At 41.0% G+C, this 9,722-nt stretch overlaps 1 long non-coding RNA gene and 1 other non-coding gene across 4 annotated transcripts; one reads left to right on the top strand and one right to left on the bottom strand.

Moving 5' to 3' along the window:
• Window positions 1–2,096: 2,096 nt before the first annotated feature.
• LOC128604931 (uncharacterized) lies at window positions 2,097–8,970 on the bottom strand. 3 transcript variants are annotated; one of them, XR_008385380.1, is made up of 4 exons: window positions 5,974–8,970; window positions 4,687–5,700; window positions 4,436–4,584; window positions 2,097–4,274 (listed from the first exon to the last, which is right to left on the bottom strand). It is a non-coding gene; the product is annotated as an uncharacterized LOC128604931 (long non-coding RNA). The 3 variants fall into 3 exon arrangements; XR_008385379.1 differs by having other exon boundaries at window positions 4,687–4,805; XR_008385378.1 differs by having other exon boundaries at window positions 4,687–8,970.
• trnag-gcc (transfer RNA glycine (anticodon GCC)) lies at window positions 8,279–8,349 on the top strand. Its single transcript has one exon. It is a non-coding gene; the product is annotated as a tRNA-Gly (tRNA).
• Window positions 8,971–9,722: the final 752 nt, after the last annotated feature.

Raw genomic sequence — 9,722 nt, 5'->3', positions numbered from 1 at the left:
TCCAGGCAAAAAACAAAATCTTGGAGCCATTGGTTCCTAAACCCAAAATATTTATGTGCCAAATCAAATTTTCAGGAGCCAAAATAGTGATGTCATATGACATATGATGATATCATTGTTAAATGGCTACCTCACACTGCCTTTTCTTTCCCTTCTGTACTGTCTGCCTTTGTTTACTCTGCCTCCCATAGTTTACACAATGTATTCTTTACATACACTATATGTGCAATGTTCAGTACGTCATATAATAATAATAATAATGAGTCTTTATTGATCACATATACATTACAACACAGTGAAATTCTTTTCTTTGCATATCCCAGGTTGTTAGGAAGTTGGGGTCAGAGCACAGGGTCAGCCATGATACAGCGCCCCTGGAGTAGAGAGGGTTAAGGGCCTTGCTCAAGGGCCCTTCAGTGGCAGTGCTGCCCCCATCTTGAATCATATTACCGTAAATACTTAAATGTGCAGTCATTTGTTTCTTTTTTTTAACTTTTTTATTCATTTCCTGCTTATTCAGGCTCAGAGTCATGTAGGCTGCATTGAATTTTATGTTCAATTCCCTCATCTCTTTTTCAGCGACTTTATCACTAGCACGTTGCACTGCTTTCACGATTGGGGTGGCACGAGGGGCAGACCTAGCAATGACACAATCCCTGGCGTTCTTATGTTTTTTTACTGTCTCCATGCTTCTTTACGGTTTCTTTTTTAAAATGACTCGAACTGGTAATGAACTCTGTTTTACCAGCAATATCTTGTCCTGCTTTAGCACAAAAGGTGCAGTACATTTTCCCTTTGTCATAACGTAACCAGGCGAACTCTTGTAGCCAAGCTGATTTAAACTGTCTTGTCGGGATGAGAGCTGCAGAGACAGGAGAAGACTCAACTCGCTGCGCTTGGCTGTCATCATCTGTAAAAGATTGCACACCGATTGAAACGGGCTGGAATGACTCAAATGTCACTTGAGAACTTTCACTGGTCGAGTTGGTCTCAACATCGTCGGCATCTGATGTAGAGGAGGCAGGGTTTGGACAGGCAGGGAATGAGGAAAAAGTCTGATATTTTTCTTGTCAGCTGACTAACGTTAGTTAACTACGCAGTTAGCTAGCCTACATATAACGGATAAATTCACATTCTAACAAACTAAACCACATCAAACTAAATTAAACACCTTTAATAAAAAGGCTCAGGCAGGGTTAGGTTAGGGGATGACTCAACCCAACACTCATTGGTGTGGGAGGTGGCACAGGCACAAAACCTTGTCCTTCATTCTGTATATATTTCTCTATATGTATTTAACATTCTATGAGAAAATATCAGTTGTATAAAAAAAATGGAAAAGAAATTATATAATTTTTTTAATCTATATATTGTGTTAAAAACGAATTCTGCCACTTTAAAAAAAAAATGAATTTTCATGAATCTCATGAAAATGAATCACATGTAAATGAATCAACGTAAATGAATCACATGAAAATGTGTCACTTGAATATGAATCTCATGAAAATGAATCATACGTAAATGAATCACATGTAAATGAACCATATGAAAATGAATAAATAAATTAAAGACTTTAAAGAAAATCTGTCTAAATGTAAGACGTTTTAGGTGAGGTTAACTATTGGGGGTTGGAGGATCAGTTTAGAGAACATATTATTTGTTTCTGATGGTTAAGTTCAGGGTTAGGGTTGGCCCCTAAGTTTCAACATTGGAAAAAGGAGTTTTTATTGGTTAAAAATTAGGTGATTAGAGTTTATTGTTTGGGTAAGCCCCTAGATTTCAAGATAAAAAATGGTTTTAATGGTTGGAATAGAAGTTCTAATTGGGTTTAAGGGTACTGGGTCTATGTTCCCCATCCCTATTGTCCAACTTGTACAGATGAAATTTAATCTGGCCCAAATTTAGGGCCGAACCAGGAAAAAGTTCCATTAATTTTGTCCATGTTCCCTCTCAGATCTTCTTCCTATTGATTACTCCCCCCCCCCCCCCGAGAAGAAATGCCTTTCTCTCTATTAATATATACCCCCACACACATTTTATATATAATATTATATTATATTTATATTTTTGTGTCACGATATGGAGGTTGAGATGGATGCAAGTGCAGATTTTTCAAGTTTAATAAAGAACTAAACAAAATACAAAAGACACTGACATTGGGGCAAATCACTGTGGCAAAGACTAAACATAAACCAAAGAAAAAAACACAGCACCAGGGACAAAGGTAAAGAAAGACAAACGTGAGACAAAGAGTGCAGTGAAAACTGGCTAAATACACAAGTGCTTACCAGGAATGTGATCCAGGTGCAGGTGGTCATGTGACTGTGATGCAGTGGCTGCTGGGAACTGTAGTTCAGATTTCCTTCTCTGATTACATGACATAATGGTGTATGGTGTAATATGTAATATTACTCTGTGCGTGTGTGTGTGTTTATACAGAGGCTGAATGTGTTGGCCACTCTTGGGTAACTTACCCAAAATACATCAGAGCATCATCACAGCTCTCATTACTGTGGATGTCCACGCCAGAGACATCGTCACGGAGCTCGTCAATGAAAGGGTACAGACAGCTACACACCTTCTCTTCAGAGCGAAGGGAATCATGGGTGTGGTCAGATCTGATTGGTCAGAAGCTGTTAATAAATCTTTTAAAAATAACTGCAGCTCTGACAGCAGTGCATATGCAAATCAGTTCCCAGGTTTATACAGTATGAACGCACTCATTATAAACTATCCACGCTATATCCTCAGCGAGAATACCCAATTCGTATACAATGAGATTGTATATATATCACATGTCTTTGTGTATGTGTTCACGTAGGTGGACTCGAGCAGTAACTTTGAGTGGCAGAGGCAGCTGTGCTAATACTGGGACGTGGATCTGGATAACTGCGTGGCCAGAATGGCTCTGTATCAGTACGTCTACGGATATGAGTACCTGGGAGCCTGCCTCCGTCTGGTCATCATCCCGCTCACAGTAAAGACGTGTTAACAATACGTTAAGAATTCATAATGCATAATGTAGTGTAGTGCATGTTATTATAATAATATTTATTTAAATACTATGCACAATGAATTACGGAGGCTTTATAACATGCTTCGAATGCGTTTATCGCTCGTTATAGGCATGTGAAAGAGTGAAGTCTTAAAGATACGTTTGTGTGTGACCTTTCCATCAGGAACGCGTTTAATGTAAAAAAAAAAATCTTCTTGGAAATGACATGCTTGTGCTTGTTTGTGATGGTTTTTAGGACCGATGCTACCTGTGTCTGATGGGTAACACCTCGAATAACATGTGTGTAGAAGGTGTGAGCTTGATCCTTTCACCGTTAGCCAGACAGAGCGTCTTGTTGTTGTCCAACACGGAGGTAATTTTCTCAATCCACAGGCACGTCCACAGGTACGTCACTCACCACCCACTTGTGCGTGTCGGCGATGTCACTGCCGAGAGACGGTTTGATGGTACTCCACTCCCGTGTGAGAGGGTCGTCTTCACCATACAGCTCGTCCATGCTCACTGACTGCGGGTTGAGCACGTCGGTCTCGATGGGCTTGTATAAGAGATTCACCTCGCAGCCCTCTGTCTCGTGGAGGGTGCGCAGTGCGTCAGTGAGGGCACGGTCCGCTGTGGTTTTACCGCCTCTTGTAGGGCCCACCAGCAAGACGCCCTGGTGCACCAGCATGGTCTCGTACAGCTGGATCACCTTGGCGGTCAGGCTGGAGACGGGCTGCAGGGAGCGGGAGCATAGAGCTGCCTCGATGTTCGACTGAAGCATGCCGTAGTCATGCTCGGGGACGCCCACGCCAGGAAAGAGGTCCGACAGAATACCGCTAAACGCACACAAGAAGGATTGGATTGACTCGATTGACACTAGGTTCAAGATTTTCAGATTATGGATGTTCAGATGTTCCAGGATTCTTTACTTTTCATCTGGTATAACATTACAAGGTGCTAATGTTATATACTTTAAATGCTTTAAAAAAAAGTTATATAGTATATAATTACAGCTTTTTAGTTGCAAAGAATTTGCAAATGTCAGTTAATTGTATTTCCTAATTTGTCCTGGAATTTCCTCCTAGTGCCTGATTCCAGTGATCCTGTGATAATGACCTTTGATACTCCATATGTAAGCTTTGGCGTTCTTTACTATTTATCAATTTATTTTATTTTAAGTTCTGCGTCATCCTTGAGTAACTTGGGCAGGTTGGAGTATCGTAGCGCTCTAATCAACACCACGTTCTCACTCAGGTGTGGGTTCTCTCGCATCAGAGACCTGGAACACACACACACACACACACACACACACACTCGATTTATTCCAGCAAGACATCTGTTACATTTATAGATAGTTTTAATTAACAATTTAGAAAAAACAACGGATGAATCTAATCTAATCTAATCTAATATGTTCACCCTGTTCGTAGACGGACATACCCGGCCATGACGATAACAGAGTTGACGACTCTCATGCTGAAGTCGTAGTGGTCCTGCCGGGAAAGCTGCTTGCTGCACAGCTTATACAGCTGAATCATCTTCTTCGCCAGAGTCTCACTGGACTTGAAGCCCTCAGCTCACAAGTCCACCTACAGCAAAAAAGACAACATGAAACAGTTCTGTAACACGCCAGAATACATCCATTATTGCGTTCATTACATAATGTAATGAATGACGGCACCCGAGCACACCTCTGCGATGACGGCGTGGTCGGGCACAATCATGGAGACGGATCTGAAGCGGCCTCCAGGTTGTCCCGGAGCTTGGTCCTGCCTGCGTAGCCTGGGTTCATCGTGATTAAGGCAGCTTCCTACAAATGGAAGCAAGGGAAATGATAACGATTCAAACCCTTGCTAATATTCTGAAATCGATTGCAACACTGAGTGAGTCTGTTCCAAGAATCGATTCAGCACAAATCTCGAATTAAAGGTTAGGGGAACAACCCACAGTATTAAGTACATAGGATCATTATCATGATTAACAGGGCGATTCCTAATACCTGGTGTCAATTCGTAGATACCAGGTAATGGGAATAGAGTCGATTCAAAGGAATCAAGCTTTGGAGTCGACTCTATAGTCATTGTGAATATGGAATCAACTCCAAAGCTTGATTGTGGGGGAAGCATGACTGAAGAACCTTGATTTCTCGGTTTGGGAACAATCCCAAAGAAATAGTCGGGAGACGCAGAGCGTTTGGCATCGTTGTGACAAACGCTGAATCTCACAGCCTTTTTTTTAGTTTTTAATTACTCAACAACTAAGACACAAACCCCTCGTTTATTCCTTCACTTTCATCTTTCACTACTTTTTTTATTTTACATTTTGTTCTGATTCTTTCCCCCTGAATGTCTGGCTAGAACTTTCTAGAACTGGGAGCTAATGCTAAATTTAATGTTCTGTTAGAAAAGACAGCTTGATGTGTGGTTTCATTAAATTCATTCAATTTAAATATCTTGTCTTTCTAAGAAAAACTGCTGATTAAGCAATGCACTATACCATATTCATGAGAAAGTAGAATGTTGTATTTGTTATTTGACGTTTGTGTAAATTCAATACGTCGTTTTCAGCTAGTGATTAAAGAATTGGTTCATGAGTCATCTTTGTCAGATATGCTGGTGGCGCTTTCTGATTTTAGTCATTTAACCATTCAAAAGACTTATTTGTGTGTGGAACAGTGTTGCATTGCACCCACGAATACCTGCAACCTGGAATGGAAAATAAGATTTATTTTGTTCCAACACTTTTGTTGTTGTTGCTCCAAAACTGAAAAGTGTTACAATGGAAGCAGAAGTAAGTGTAGCTTCTTAAATTGTGTAGTGTAACGCAGTGTTTTTCAATCTTTTTTGAGCCATGGCACATTTTTTACATTGGAAAAATCTTGCGGCACACCACCAACCAAAAATGTTACAGAATGACACTCTGTAGCCTAATACAGTATATATAATTACAATATAGTTTCTCAATTCATTTATACTCACTCAGTGTGAAACCTGGGCCTGTTTAGATGAACACAAAGCCGATATCCTGGCAGGAATTGAAGAAAGGCATACACGAAGCTCTTCTTCAACAGCTTTCAGTCTCTCTCTGTTTTTAGTTTTTATAGCAGTTAGGCTTGAAAAGCTCAGCTCACACACATATGTTGTGGAAAATGGGAGCAATGTCAAAACTTTGTTGGCCGGAATGGGGAATTCCTTGGCAGCAGTCAACCAAAAACTGTCCAAAGGAAGTTCAGCAAATCTTAGCTTTAAACCACGATCTTGTTTCAGTTCAGTTAGTTCCTCCTGCTCCTGTAAAGTCATGTCCTTTCCAACAGCAGTCAAGGCATTCAGTGGAGGCTGAAGAGAAATAAAATGACAACTTCTCCTCAAGAGTTTTCAGATGTTTAACTATTACCTCGCACAGTGCAGCAGGGTGATCTTGCCGTTCCTCTGTGAGTGGGAACATCTCAAGGTTGGCACTTTGCACATGTTGTTGCCAGAGGTGCACCTTTAAATGGAATCCATTTATTTTATCCATGCTTGTAAGCAGGTTCTCATTTCGGCCTTGCATCCGTGTGTTCGGTTCATTCAGATGATGAAATATATCTGCCAGGTATGCCAGCTTTGCACACCACTCATCACTTTCAAACAGATTTGAGTAATCAGACCTCTCATTTGTCAGAAACACTTTAAGTTCCTCCCGCAGCTCATACACACGGGCCAGCAACTTGTCACGCTACAACCATCGGACCTCCGTATGGAGCAATAAGGCTTTATGCTCCGCTCACATTTCCTCACGCAAAGATGCAAATATACCTTTTCAAAGGTCGTGTCTTTACAAAGTTCCCTATGCGCACAAAATCATCCAACACAGGAACTAGTTCTGCTGGTAAAGTCTTTGCAACGAAGGCCTCACGGTGCAGAAAACAGTGTGTAACAATAAGATCTGGGTTTCTTTCCTTCACTCTGCTAACGAAGCCTTAGGTGTGCCCGACCATGGCTGCAGCTCCATCAGTGCAAACACTTGTGCAATTTTCCCACGTAAGTCCTCCCTGGTCAAGATATTCCGATTTGACCCAAAAAATTTCCTCTCCTGTTGTTTTTTCTGGCAGTGCCTTACAAAATAGGAAGTTTTCTCTAATGGCATCTCCATCCACAAAACGCACATTGGCCAAGAGCTGAGAATATCCGTAGACTCATCAAGTTGCAACGCAAATTTCCTACTGATGCGTATCTTTTCCAAAACATGGCTTTCGATGTCTGTAGACATGTCATCAATACGTCTGGCGATTGTGTTATCTGAGAGCGGGAGTTTAGATATGTCTTTAACCGCGTCAGGGCCGAGCATCTCGTTGACAGTGTCTTTGCGGGCAGGTAGTATTAACGTCTCTGTCACAGTGTGGGGCTTTTTTCATTTAGCTACAAGTTCAGCAACTAGCTTTGAGGGCTTTCTAATTTACCTTTGTGGTTTTTCTCATTAATGTTGCCTGTTTCGGTGTTTTCACGCAAACAAAATAGTCCATCGGTTTGTTTTGAAGCGACGGGTGTTTCGCTTGGAGATAGCGTTTAAGCTTGCTCGGCACCATGGCGCTACTGGACTGCTTCTCGCCACACACCAAGCATAATGGAGTCGGGGTCATCTCATCGCTGGTGAAAGTAAATCCTAACGAAAGATAGCTTTCGCTGTATTGCCTCGAGCTCACCGTCTTTGCTTTCTTTTTACCACCACTCATACTAGGCCCTTCACCTGGGTCACAATCTTGTCCAGGGCCCAGTTCGGAGTTTGCATTTTTCCTTTTTAAAAACTTCTCCATCACTGCCACCACGACCTGTCGCATGCGTCACTAATTCTCTTGTCTCTAAGAAGGTAGGAGGCAATTACCTGCTGCCACCCGGACGAATATTACATTGCTCTGCCAGTCACTATATTACAGCACAGACACGCAACAATGGCTTATTATTTGCAGATAATAATGAATAAATTTTAATAAAAAAGAATTTTAAGACTAAGTGAAATTGGACAATTTCTCAAGGCACGCCTGACGATCTCTCACGACACACTAGTGTGCCACGGCACAGTGGTTGAAAAACACTGCTCTACGGTATGTAGACTGTATTACATGCGTGTTGAGCAGAGAGGAGATATTATAATATTATACAGTATCTGGAAATATAGTGTGTGACTGCTGCTGAAATAAGGAAGAGACTTAGGATTCTCCTTTTCAAATCTGAAACCAAACTGCTGAAGCGGCACAATACTTACCTGAACAGCTTACTCTGTGAAGTCTTTAGTTATTTAAACTAAGCATTGGTGGTTCAGTGGTAGAATTCTCGCCTGCCACGCGGGAGGCCCGGGTTCAATTCCCGGCCAATGCAGAAGTGACTTTTGAAAGTTAAGCCTTCACCAAAAGAACATTACAAGCCTTATCATTTCTGCCCAAACTAGACCAACTCCATGCTGCTGAAATATACAAGAGACTTAGGATGCTCCTTTTCTATTTTGAAACCAAACTGTTTAATCAGAACAATACTTAATGAAAAGCACACTCTGCGTTGTCCTTAAACCTTTAAGATAAGCATTGGTGGTTCAGTGGTCAAATTCTGACCTACCACGCGTGAGGCCGGGGTTCGATTCCCGGCCACTCATGACCGACTTTTGAATATTGAGCCTTCACCCAAAGAACTCTGCAAGCCTTATCACTTCTGTCCAAAAAAAGGGTAGCAGACACAGTCCATGTTGCTCAAATATACAAGAGCCTTAGGATGCTCCTTGTCAATTTTGAAACCAAATTGCTGAGTCAGCACAATACTTACCTGGAAAGCGCCCTCTGTGAAGTCCGGGTTAGATTCCAGGCCAATGCACAACTGAGTTTTGGAGACGTTTGTGTTGCTTGAGCCTTCACCCAAAGCACTTAACAAGCCTTATCAATTCCGCCCAAAACTAGGGTAATGGACAAACTCCATGCTGCTGAAATATGGAAGAGATTCTCCTTTAGAATTTTAAACCAAATTGCTGAAGCAGCACAGTACTCAGCTTTAAATCGCACTCTGCGAAGTCCATGGATTTTTAAGATAAGCATTGGTGGTTCAGTGGTAGAATTCTCACCTGCCACGCGGGGGCCAGTCACACGTAGGTGTAGAGCGCTGACTAGCCAATAGAAAGCGAGGATAATCCAGGAGGAGGGTCGGACGAACCTAACGTAAAAACATCCGTTCAAATATTTATATTATATTATCTGTTACATATTGTATCTATGTAATTTTTTAAAAGCGGCATTGTCAACATTTACTATTCCGATACTCTTTCAGTGTGTAAAATTAACTGTTAAAGAAGAATGTGAAATTAACAGTTTGTCAAAATTAAAATAACTATCTAAATAATATATGCAGGGTGTGTTATAGTAAGTTATTGAAAATGTATTCCAAATAAGGACTAAGATTTTAAAACATTTACAAATACAAGCTAGATAAAACATATTTACAAATACACAGGACAATTTTGTTTTGTTTTTTTAAATACAATGTTGTCTATACACAATTCCACAATGGTAGAGAGAGAGAGAGAGAGAGCACAGAAAACATAGAATGAGATTCATGGACAACAGTATTACACAGGATTTGTAACTGTTTACCAAAATCCAACCTTGTGCTTGGCTTGCAATCAGACATGCCATGCACAGACCTTAAATACTGTGTTTCACAACAAAGTTATTTTCTCTTTTCAACAATCCACCTCTGCCTCTCAGCCT

Source organism: Ictalurus furcatus, unplaced genomic scaffold, assembly GCF_023375685.1.
Source record: "Ictalurus furcatus strain D&B unplaced genomic scaffold, Billie_1.0 scf5, whole genome shotgun sequence".
In the NCBI taxonomy this organism is placed as follows: domain Eukaryota; kingdom Metazoa; phylum Chordata; class Actinopteri; order Siluriformes; family Ictaluridae; genus Ictalurus; species Ictalurus furcatus.
This window is presented reverse-complemented; position numbering and strand designations above follow the sequence as displayed.